This window comes from Brassica napus (genome assembly GCF_020379485.1).
Source record: "Brassica napus cultivar Da-Ae chromosome A5 unlocalized genomic scaffold, Da-Ae chrA05_Random_26, whole genome shotgun sequence".
In the NCBI taxonomy this organism is placed as follows: domain Eukaryota; kingdom Viridiplantae; phylum Streptophyta; class Magnoliopsida; order Brassicales; family Brassicaceae; genus Brassica; species Brassica napus.
Genome location: NW_026014021.1, coordinates 21,821 through 35,355, shown reverse-complemented (window position 1 = coordinate 35,355; position 13,535 = coordinate 21,821). Strand labels below are relative to the sequence as shown.

The following is a 13,535-nucleotide window of genomic DNA, read 5'->3' as shown; positions in this document are numbered from 1 at the left end:
TTCCATAGCATCCATCGTTGTTACAAAGATACTCATTTTAAAAAATGGTAGATTAATTTCCGTAGGAAAGAACAGTCTCGATCAAATAAGGGAGGAGACTCAAACTTATCCTTAAAAATCTAACTCTACGATTAGGAAAATATCACCTGCCTAATAATGCATTTATCTACTCCTTCAGCCCTAAGATATTTTGGCCGGAAACATCCCACAACATTATTTTATAAAACCATTAATCTACTAATCACATGTTATGATATACGTAAGATATTTTTACCCCATTTTATAAAACCATATAAAAGTTATACGAATTTAAGAGTCAGTCATTATGTCAAATAATATTAGAAAGTGGCATAGCAATTTGTATCATCGTACAAAGAAATAGTTACAAACTTTTACTATGGAACATATAAAATATTATATTATATGCTACAGTTTATTAGAAAATGATCTACAATATATAATAGTAACGGTAACTAAAGATAGAGTCGTTTGAAAATTACGTAACTAAATACTGCCCAGATATGGAAAAATCACATGCTTTCTCCGTTAATTTTTACAGATAAATTTTATTTTTGTTGTGTTTGTTAGTTTTTTCCGTTAAAATTTTCACTAGAAGGTAGTGAGCAAAGTGGATTTTGAGGATTACTGGAAAAGACAAAAAGAGGTAAAGTTGAAAAAGAAAGGGGGACAAAGCTTATAATTATTTGTTGGCATTTTTATAAATGACAAACGATATTTTATTTCACTGAAAACCATCAAGATAATTAATAATGTCAAATTAATTTTATTTAAGAAATAGAAAATGGAGAAAATCAAAATAAATAAGTCAAAAGACAAATTAATTCAATACAACGAGGTGACCACACGTTGTGTTGGAGCAACCTAATTGCTATGGCTAAATTCTAACTAAGTCTAAGGAACCATAAAATCAAAGATGTCGAATGGAGTACATGACCAGTTTTATCGCAAACCAAGCAGCAATTTCAGATTCACCATGTTAATTATGAAGTGAGTTGATGAGTTACTAATAAAGTCGTTTAACTAATAACAGCTAAATCCATTAAAGTAAATGGAAACATAACCATGATCATTACAAGCTATTAGCTATGTATATAAACAAAGTAAGAGATAGAGAAGACTATGACACTGAATTCTCTGCAGACACTTTACTCTATGTTTGTTTGTTTTCTTATCTTAATTTTGTAATAAGGGCTATAATCATCAATGCTAAAATAAACATTTTTATATATATTCACAATTAACTGGGGTCACAACTAAATAACTACAAAGGATCAAGGATCTACGCTGTGGATCTCAATTATGTGTTGAATAGATTCAAAAGTAATAGTACCATATAAGATAGAGCCTTGAAAATTACAACAACTAGTTAAAGACTATCCAGATTGGATATGGTAACAATTGCAATTTCTTTTCATTTGAAATTGGGAGATTTTTTTATTTTTTTGGTTTTCTTGAATTTTGTTCCTTTGTTATTGCCGAAAAATTGTAACAAGTAGGAAATAATGGCATTAAGAAAGATAAAAGAAGGTAATTTCACGTGTTGTGTTCGGCTAACAGCCTAACACTAGCCCAAACTCACGCATACAAGCCCATAGCAGGAATAGTTGAAGATTTTGATTACAATACAATTTTCTTTTCATCCTCATCTATTTTGCTTTGCCACTAACGTAATTTTCAATAGTTAGCTTTCAGGTGCTTTTTTCAACTTATAAGAAGAAATAATGAGCTCACATTAGTTGACTTGGTAACCTATTCTTAAAACATGAGAATGAAACAGGTTCGGACTTGCTTATACTAGTGATATTGAATCTCATCAATAACTTAAAACTTTTGCGTACCACCACCACCACGTACAGAATACAAGGTTGTGTTTTGGCAGTCATAAATTGGAACGTCCGCAGGTCCAGTTATATGGGCTCTAATGGGCCCAGTACAGCTTATAATTAAAATGGTATATTAATTTAGAGACAATAAGAAATGAATGCAAGTGAGTAGACCATGTGAAGCAGCAGCAGCGACAGGTCCTGAGGTCACACTCACCGCAAATGCTTACAGAGTTTCACATGCAATGCTTCTGCCCATTTATTTTTCTTTATTGCACACTTTATTATCATTACCCCACACCACACCACTTTCTACTTAATGTTTTCATTTAATTCATTCGTTCCTATTCTTCATGTGAGTTGGATTTTCTTGCATTAAATTTTTCTTTGATATATCCCCAAATGTATATATTTATCCCTAGAATATTTTTTTTTTCAGAAACAAACTCAAGTGAATAGATTCTATGTTATGTATTATGTAATTATAGTATATAATATGTTAGTAGTAAATAAGTTTCCATGATTCTAATAAATGTACAACTGTATCCGTATGGTATGTCGATTTAGGTGATACAATATTTACTTACCTCTCTAGTGCCATTTTATCCATCTTTTGAAGCTATATAAGCTCTGTAGCCTGATCAAAAATGTAACGTTTGTATAGTAGATATGAGGTTTAAACTCCTTTAACATATTTTTTTGGTATTGATATGGATACAACTCACAGAAAACAGTTATAATGTAAGTAGAGGAGGTCGTGATAATAATCAATCATAAAGTACCGAACGTAGCACACATTTATGTTTTTCTTCAGTGCATAATCATAAAATATAATAAGGTCTAATAAACGAAGATTACATAAAATCAGTTTTTCAAACAAGCCCTCAAAGGTTTGCCGCAAAGACAGTCGTTGTACATAAACGACGCCGCTTCAAGGTGACTGAACGGAGACCCCACCGGAATCCTCCCGCAGAGATGGTTATGGCTAAGATCCAAATGACCAATAAACGACGCACCAGAAATTGATCTCGGGATTGGTCCCTTGAGATTGTTATAAGACAATCAAGTACAGTGAAGTAAGACCTTGGTCCGAACCCTTCCGGTATCTTCCCTTGCAACATGTTCCTGCTCAAATTCAAGTTCATCACCGATGACGTCATCAGAGTTTGTGGTATCTCACGGAGAATTTGTTTCCGTCGAGGTTAAGCGTAGCGCGAGAACCGCCATACGGCCTAGGGACGCTGGAATCGGGCCCGTATAGTTGGTTACCTGAGAGATCAACGTCCGCTAACCGGTAAATCCGGGTTAGTGATTCGGGAATTCGACCGGTTATCCGGTTCCCGCTTAGCAATGCGCGGCTGAGCATGGTTAACCGGCCGAAGTCCGGCGGGATTACGCCGGAGATGAGGTTGTTACGGAGGTCTAAGTGCATTAAGCTAGAGAAAGGTTGGTTAACGATTTTGGAATTGAACCGGATATCCGGTTATCCGCGACGTTTAAAACAGCTAACCGGTGTGTGTAACCTTCCGATGTCGTTTGGTATCCCGCCGGAGATTTGGTTTCCGATGAGATCGAGCGTACGGAGGAAAGGGAGACGTGTGATGCAGGTGGGGGAATCTCGCCGGAGATACCTTTCCAATCGGCGATGGTGATGGCGGAGAGACGAGCGAGGTCGCAGATAGCGGGAGAGATGTGTCCGGTCATGTAACCGGTTCGGTGAGCTCGCTCGAAGATGGGGTCTTCTGACTCGCCGCGGAGGTTGATGTCGGCGACTCGGTGAGTGAGCGAGTCGCAGCTAACGCCGTACCAGTTGTGGCAGCAGTCTTGGCCGGTCCATGAGTTGAAAATGCCGAGGTATGGCTCGTGGAGTGCTGCACGGAAAGCTAGAAGTGCACGGCGGTCTGAAGGCGGACAGCATGTTGCGGTTGAGACTAGAAGGAGGAGGAGTGATACGAAGACGTTGAGCTTCATTGTTCGAGATTCTCTTTTGTCACAGTGTTGGGAATTGGGACTTGATGTGTGAGTGTAGAAGATAAACGTATGGGCATATAAATAGCGAATAATAATAAATAACGAATTTAAAAATAAATATTATAAACAAAGAGAAAGGACAATACTTGGCAAAAAACATTAAATATTATTTTTACATAGTTATTAGATAATATAGTTCGGTTTGGTTTATATGATTAGACATTTTGGACTCGAAACAACAATAATGGTGTGTTCGTGTAATCTTCATTAATCATTAAAATTCTACATTAAATAGTCAACATAAAATGCAAATTCATGTTAGATTTAATACTATACACCGAAATACCAACATTGTTATGAATATAATGGTACTTAAACCGAAACTAATAAATTGGTGATTCAGAAAATGTAAGTGATTTAGGGGGGTTAGTGGGACTTAGATTTCAATAGAGTTTGTTGATTTAAAAGTTGAGAGATTTGTTAAATTTGGAAAGAGATGTAGAGAATTTTGTATATGTGAAAATCTATGAAAATAAAGTAATGTAATGATTCTAAGAATTCAAGGTAAACATGTAGTATTCTCAAAATCTTAATTTGTGAGTTAAAATGATAAGAATTCAACTCCCAATAACACTTACTTTAATAGATTTGTAGAATCATTAAAATCTAAACTTTTTGAATAACAAATGATTTTGTATAGAGTTATAGAATCATCAAACCAATAACAATAGATTTCAATGAGAATATGAGAATCTATAAACCAATAACACTAGACTTAGAAATTCTAAGACTCATTATAAATCTCATCCCCACTTAACACCCCCTTAATATTTGCAAAATTGGTGATAACTTTCTTAACATGTGGCTTTTTTAATGAATAACATGGATTAAATGGTTCGTAATACTAGTTATGTGGACACAAATATGTAGAAACCACACACACATGGATTAGAGTTTGAAGCACATTCATTAGATATCAATAGGGAAGCTTGCGGACAAACTAAGATAGAGACAGGAACTGGAAGTGGGGGAGAGTTTCCATGCAAATAATTGAAGCTACGATTAGATTTTCCGATGAGACTTGCCGGCTAGATAAGATTCGTCTACAATTAATCAAAAGTCACCATGATGCCACGTTGCCATGTCCTTGCATTTTAATCGTTTTTCTTTCATAAGCATTCTTCTACGCATCTTCCGAATCGCATATAATTGTAGTTACGTTGAATAAAATGTCACGATAGAAAGAGAAAAAAAAAGAAATTTACGATACTTTGTCCGTCCGCACATCTAGTTCAGCACCGACGGTTTTGTATAGAACCACAGGGTACATAAACAAAGAGACATAACTGCGATACATTTTTCTTGTTCTTGGCAATTGGCAATGGCATTCATAAATGATTAATATGAGACATATTATTACTCCATTAGGAATTTGTAGAAATGAGTTTAATATTCATGTTTGAATTCGCTGTTTGTTGCCACATCAGTACTACCTTTGACTATTTTACTTGTTGAGTTTATCAAAGTTTGTAGGATAGGTTTTTGCGGGTATTTTACGTGTTAAAAGACTCAAAACATTACAGTTATTGTTTCTGGTTATAATCATCCACGAACTCCAAGCCTTGGTTGGTGATAAAATTGTGAAGATAATACTTTTATATAGAAAGGGTATCTTTCTGAAAAAAAAAACAATGTAATAAGATAGTCTTGAGTTAAACTTATAAATTTCGAAGTTTGAAATTTACAATTATTAAATAATAGAAAAATTATTTGTGAATAATTTTTTCATAAGTTTTATCTTTGTAAGATAGAGATAATAGTAAAATAGTTTAATACTCCCTCTATTTCAAAATACTTGATGTTTTAAATATGAATACACAAGAATTAATGAATAGTTTTTTTTCTTAAAAAGTAACATTAAAAATATAAAGTAAAACTAATTCAACCAATCATAAAAACCACTATAAAACATTATTGGTGACACAGTTTGTAAAACTAAAACTAATATAAAAATATCAAAACATCAAATATTTTTAAAACATTTTAAACTCTCCAAAACATCATTTATTTTGAAAGGGAAGGAGTATATATCAACTTTAAACTCCAGTTCTAAAACGTAACTTTTAAGCCCATAAAATCTAAACAAAGTGATGTGTTTTTTAACTTTTAAACCCATAAAAACTTAACTTTTAACTTTTATTTTCAACATATAAGCTTAGCTTTTAAACCCTAAAACTTTACTGAACTTTTCTTTCTCATCGCATAAAAATAAACTTTCAACTTTTCTTCTAGCACTTAATTTTAAACACACAGAAACTTGTAAATCCTAAAATATAAACAAACTGATGTGTTTCGTGAGCTTTTAAAATTCAGAAAAAAAAGAGTATACTTTTCTAAGACCTTTGATCCAATTGTCCATAAATCAACCGGATGATTTTCGTGGACAAATGTAGCAAAAGAGAACCGAATACTAAATTGAACTGGGCCTTTGGCCCATTTCTTCCTTAGAAATGGATGCTCATTAACCTTTCCTGGCTTAATGCAAAGACAAACCATGAGGATACACACAAAAATGTCTGTGTCAAGACTTGAAAGCTCTCAATTGTCTTTTACAACATAGGCTTAGACAAAACAAACATCTTCATGCTCAGTCTCAGAGCAATTGATTTCTTCTCTACTTACTTTTAAGATCTAACACAATTGACGTAAGAGACAGAGTGAACAAACCAGAAACAGAGATTAAAAATACTCCATTTGCTAAGAATCAGAGGACTCTGCTTCATTGCTCCACCAGAAGCTAACCGAGAAACTCATTGTTAAAGACCTGACATAGTGCCACCATTTGGAGGGATGTACAGCATTTCGCCTTCCTCTAGGATACAATCCATAAACTCTAGCTCCACCACCTTTGGAAACTCGTTCTTGTCGATGTTGTCAAGATCAACCTTCAACCAAAGTTTGAAACCACCCCGTTTGGACACAAGGATCAAGTCGACTCAGCTTCCGTTTAAACACAGTATCAGATTTGAATATAGGATTAGAAAACTTACCTGGCTAGAGTTGCAAAGCATTGTCTCAGAATAAGGGTAAAGTTCGTCTTGCAATGAGGATGGGTAAAGCCTTATATACTTCTTGCCAACAACCTGAAGAACAGATGATATCAAACATTAAATAGGAGAATGAAAAGAAAAAATTAAATAAATTTTCCGGGGTGAAACGATAAGTTTGGTTAGTCAAACTAAGAGTTTAGTTTTTGTTCAGACATCAGGCTTCAATCCAGCGAGATGATCAGGCTTTCTTATGCAAGAACATCAAAGAAGAAGAAGCTCGTTAATCACTTACAGAACGTATACATTGGGGACAAGCGTATAAAGAGAGAGGAGCAGCACAGACAAGAAGCCATGTTCATTTATGGAAAAAGATCTGAAGCCATAAATACCTGAGCAAGTATATTATGATGTGGATCATGGTGTAAGGGAGTAACTGTCCCAGCCGGACCAAACCACGCATTAAGAGATTGGAGATCCCCTCCACCGACAAAACAGTAATCAGGAATACATATATCATCTCTCAGTTCATTTATCTGCCCACCCAGTCATGTTAAACCAATAAGCCATAGCTTCAAGTAATCAGTATATGATGATGATGCACAACACGTATACATGATACCTGATCAAACAACGGATGCTGAGCAAGATAAGTAGGCTCCACGGAGGTGGATCTATTGGTCCTCATCCGTTCAAGGAACTTGGAAAACGTCACAAGCTCTTGCTTCCAATCTGAACACAAATAGTTTTTCCCCACCTGTATAGCATTTCAAACTTCTAACAGCTTTCAGCTATTCTGATTCAGTCAAAACTCTAACTCAACACTCAAAAGCTAACTAAAAACATACAGAACAATACGAAGAAAGCGAAGAAACGATGAGTAAGTCACCTCGACGGGAACGGTACGGTTACCAGCAACAGAAGTGAGATAGTCCAAGTGGTTCCACTTGGTCCTAGCAGGCCAATGAGCCATACAATTGGTTATAACAACAGGTGTACCTGTCTGAAAATAATCACGCAGAAACCCCTCCATAGATAAGTCAGACCTCTTGTCTACTCTTCCACTAGTCAATGACCTCAAAGGTAGAATCTTTAGCACCTGCAAGTAAAGTTTTCAACAAACCCAACACTGTCAGTTCCCGACAAACTAAACTAATCCTACCAAAATGTTAACAAGATCTGAGCTTTTTACCTCATTGACGTCGACGGGAACTTCAGGGACAAGTTTCTCACCTTGAAATCTCCGAGGCTCTTAGCCTTCTTACGAGCTTCAGAGGAGACCAAGAGCACAGAGTCGTGGAGGTCCTTGCGGAGAAGCGTCCCCCCATGATGAGACCCATATCGAGCGCGCCGAGGGCTTCCCCAAACTCGCCGGCGGCGAAATGGAACTTGGCCACGTGGAGACACGCCATCGAGTAAGCGTCGCGCCACACGGGGAGAACAGAGTGCCAGGGACCGGAGTGAAGCTGCTCCCAGGCCATATCACGCGCCGCCTCCGCCGCGCTTTGGTCGCCGGCGACTGCTAGCGCCGCCATGCGAGCATAGGCGTAACCGCCTTGAGCGGAGATCGACTGCAGCAGGGACTGCGACTCCGCGTCGAGGGTTGGAGTCGGGAGATGGAGGCTGTGGTTTGCCGGAGGAAGCGGCGGTGGGAGCTCCTGACATGGTTCGGGTCGGGTTTTGGTTTTGGGGGTTAAGTGAAGATATTTTGAGGTGAGAGTTGGGGAAAAGTGAGCTAAAAAGTGGAAAAGGGGAAGTGGGAAGATATTTGAGTGATGATTAGGATGTGAAGATATTTTGTATTTATCACTCTGCTCTTGTCAATTATTTAGGAGTAAACCCTCAAAAATCGTATTATTTATGCAATCATCCCTGATACTTTTTGTATTTACATTCCAAATATTTAATTTATCATAAATGCACCTTCCACATATAAACTAATTTTTATTTTAATCCTCTTATTTCATTTGTTTGACTAAATATTTATTAATAAAAATATATTAGTTTGACTAAAAACTTATTAGTGTTTATAGACCTAAGAGCACATCCAATGATGGAGATAGTCACTTTAGTTTCTTAATGATAAAAATAATCATATTTTATTAATAGTTTAGTTTTTATTTAATTTTTAAATTTAATAAAAACAGATATTCAATTAAAGAAAGACATTTGTAATGAAGAGTCTAAAAATGTCTTTTATAAAAACTTTTTCTAACACAAATATTTCCATTTTGATATTTTTTTTAAAATGCTCAAAAAAAATCTGCCGATAGAGATGTTCTAAATATCTGAATTTCAAACCTTAAATTTTTTTTTGGTAATAACTAAATATATTAATAGAAAAGAATTAGAAAATAAATTAAATGTAAAACATGAATTTCGTAAAAATTTATGGCAGTGTTAATAAAAAATACTATATATAATTATCATCATAAACATAAAGAATTATCAGATGTAAAATTGTATATATTTACTTTCTCGAATAAAATAATATGTCACTATTAAAAACTAATTTGTCTTTCTTAAAGTATTTATAGAACTAGAGTGTTCTTAACACACATCTTTGGCTTGCTAATATTTGTCTTTCAGTGTTACATACATGATTAGTAACAATATAAATAAGCTCCGTTTTACTTTTTGAAAGAAAAAAAAAACTCTTCACATTTGAAAAACTAAAAATTTAAATGTAGTTATTTATCACTAAGTCATGCTAAATATTTATGCTTGCGTTTACTTTGATACATTATTTATTTGTGGTGATACATTGATTAGTTCATTAAAATCTCGGTTATACTTTTTAAAAGTACATAAGGTCGGTCCAATGAAATAAATATCCGACAAATGCTCCAGAACTTTCCACGGTTGATAAAGAAAAAGCGGTTGATGATATGTCGCTTTCGCATTGGCCGGATCGTATGTGACGTGCACTAACTGGCACGTCATTTGTAGACACAAATACTATTTGCCTTTTTCATTTAGCTGATAGTCGACGTGGTGTTACAGTCAGCGCGACATCTGTACAACATGTTAATGATTTGGAATTTTATATAAAACAATTGCCTAGCGCAGAAGAAGAAAACAACTCCTATAGTTTTTGAGAATCAAATATCCATCTTCTCTCCTCTCCTAGTGAGAAAATTTTTCTCTTAAATCCTCTGATCTTCTTATCTCATCTTTATCTTTCAGAAGATTTAGAGTTTGATTTGTGGGAGTGAGAGTTAGATGTTTTGTTTGCCGGTTTCGGTTTTACCGTCCGGCTCTTGTCTCCGGTGGTGGATCAGTTCCTCCGATCATCGTCCGGCTCTGCCTCCGGGAAGCGACGACTCTCACAGCGTCGACTTCGTCGGCTTCTGTCTCCGGGAGACGATGTCTTCATGGAATCGTTCTCGCCGGCACCGCTCGATCTACGATTCAGTTCTTCGTTGTCCGACTGCCTCTCGCTCCAATCCTCTGTTGATTAGGATCGATTGTAGGCGTCGTTGTTTCTCTCTGAATTGTAGATCCACCAGTTTTGGCTTTCGGTTTGAGCCTCTGTGAAGATTGGTTCTTCTGTGGTTCGTCTTCGTCGTCGGCGGAGTTCCGTCGCCTCCTCTGGTTCCGGTGGAAGGAAGTGGTTCCTCGTCTTGACCCGTGTCTCATTGATCGCCGGGCGATCGTCCACGTGGAAGATGACGTGCCGTAGCTTGCTTCCTCGACGGTTTTCCTTTCTGTGTTGGGCCCGTGTGTTGGGTTTCTTTAATGTTAGTTGGGCTTCGTCTTGCTTTTTCGTTTTGGTTTGTTTAGGGCTTGGTCTTGTTGGGCTGAGTTTCTTTTAATAAAATTCCAGTGGACTAAAAAAAAAGAAGAAAACAACTCCAAAGATATTTATGATTAGGTGATAGTCGACGTGGCGCTATAGTCAATGCTTTTATGATATTTTTCCATAGATATTTTCTTTAGATACCTTTTGGCATTGGACTACAGGATACTTGCAACACTACACACACATTCAAATACACGCACATTCGATACACGTAGAATGTATCTATGCAAAGACTTAATGAGCCTTGCTCTATTTTGTTAAAGATTTAACCAAACCATTGTAGAAGGCAGAGGGCATCAATGCATCATGCATGAACTCAACAGTTTTTCAAAAAGACAATGAATCTTTCTATATTGAACTAGATATACAAAGTATCACTCTTTTAAGACTACTTAGGAGTTAGGACACGTTGAACGTATCTTATCCAAGACAACTAATCCATTTTGTTTAAATACGTAATCAAACCCATTGTAGAATGCAGAGGTTCCACATGAACTAGACACCTTTTCTAAAAAAGAATGGCTCTCTGTTGAACTAAATGTTGACAAATGGGCTTGTGCGTCGTCTATACATCATCTAGTTCAATAATACTCTCAAACTTAATTTATAACCAAAACGATTAGACAAAATGATCAATTAAGCAACAGACAAGAACTCATTGTTATAATTGAAAACAAGATAGATCGTAGTGTCAAAATCATCATCCGATCACTCCATAATTAATGTTTCTCAAAACACGTACAGGTGAAAGATATAATTATACATTACTATTAGAGATTATAATCTCTTTTGTATGAAGATGTAATTGAACAATATATGGATTCTGAAAGTATCTTTTTTTTTCTTTCTGAACACCTGATTCTAAAAGTATCTAGTTAGCTAACTTTTGATCATACAATCATTTCAAACGAGAGGAATAGTCATTATCAGCATTTGATAACTACCTTAACAATTATCAACATCAAACCCATGATAGTCATAAATAAAGTGATACATTGAACAATAACTAGAAAAAACACTACGAAAACCAAAGAAATTCTAATACAATTAGGAAAAACATTTGTAAATTGCAATCTCTAGCTATGGTTGGGGTCCGGAATCACGACAAGCAAAAATAAGCTGGATTATGTGCAAAAATGCACATCCAGCACATGACCCGTCTAGTGAAAACAATGTGATAGACATCTTCATGCATACTGATATTTATCAAACGACAATTTACATGATTTAGAAAGTAAGAAATGCAATACTCCATATTCAACCATCTCAATAACTCCACTATTTTTCTGTTAATAGTTTTAACCAAGTGATCTAGCCTAGTGGTAATTGGTAAAAGATTCACAGCTGTGAGTACCGCCTTGGGTTTGATTTCCCTTGACCACCTGGAGTGCTTTAAGTGGTAAAAAAACGCAGATACTGTGAGCTTTATAGTGATTAGTCATTGGTCTTAGAAAGTCTTTGGGATCACACTACGGTTATAAAAAACAAAAAAACTACAACACCAAATAAACGGTCAAGTTAAGACTCGAGCCCTTATCTCGGGTTCATACACACCTCGTTTTCGACGTCTACTCTCGTATTCTTAGGTCTTAGGTAACTCTTTCCTCGTTGTTAATGCAGGTTACACTAATCCTTTTATAGGCTTTTGCTCCAACATGATGTCTTTTTTTTTTTTTTTTTTTGCTAAACGCTCCAACATGATGTCTCAAAATTATATTAATAAAAAGTATTTATTAGAAACTTACTAAAGATTCTCTTATTCCAAACCAATCTATTATTATTAAAACTGAAATAGCTTTTGATACTGTTTGAAAATATAAATAACAATATAAATAAAAATTGTTTGGAAATATGATAATATTATTATTAATATTTTTTATTTTAACATTTAACTATTGTATTTACAATAAATTAAGTACTTTATTTTTGTATTTTTTATTTACAGATTCTGTCACTACATTTAAAATCAATTTAAATTACCAATTACAATTCTAAAGCTATCTAACATAATCGATATTCATATATTGACCATTATTAATATTGTATGAATTAACTAAATTGCATATAGTCAAATATAAAAAAATTGAGAGTTCAATTTTCAAGAAAAAAAAAATATAAAACTAATAATAATTCATAGAAAACTAATGCAAAAAATTAATTTTTAGTATGTTGTTTCATTTTAAAATAAATTAACAAAAAATAACAAGTTAATATATGAATAGTAAAATACATCAAATTTTATCAAGTTATAAATTTTTAATATAATATTATGTACAAATAAAAAAATTATTATCAAAATCTATATAATAAAATACTATATTCTACTCTATATGTAAATTACAAAACATAAAAAATATAAATGAGATTTTTTTTTAATAAAACTAGCAGTTTATGAGTTTACATTGAACAAAAGTTAAAACAAATACCTGCGTGGAGGCGCGGATCAAGTTCTAGTTAATACTTAAAGTGTATTTCATTTCATATATAACAAGTGTATTTCATTTCATTTCGTGTGAACAAACGATGGTATTGTATCTGAATATTAAACAAACAGAAAACATAAAGAAACGGAACCAATTCATTGCATAGAAAACTTTTACTTGAGATGTTTTTCTACCAGATGTCTCTTTTTAATGATGAGAAATATCCTTTAGTAGTGTTAAAAAAATTTTTATTGCAAAAATAAAATACAGGTAGAAAATGATAAATTATGTTTCATTCAAAAAAATACATATACTCTTAGGGTTAGTTAATTTAGATTTAAGGTTTGGATTTTTGGGGGGAAGAGGTTTAAGATTTGGGGATTGTAATTTATTTTCTAAAATTTATGATCCAAGGATAAAAATAAATTTAATTTTTTTTAGAATTTGA

General features: G+C 34.4%; 2 pseudogenes; both read right to left on the bottom strand.

The window, feature by feature from the left end:
* Positions 1-2,602: 2,602 nt before the first annotated feature.
* On the bottom strand, positions 2,603-3,878 carry LOC125594257 (annotated as a pseudogene).
* Positions 3,879-6,376: 2,498 nt separating this feature from the next.
* On the bottom strand, positions 6,377-8,542 carry LOC125594256 (annotated as a pseudogene).
* Between the last annotated feature and the right edge of the window lie 4,993 nt (positions 8,543-13,535).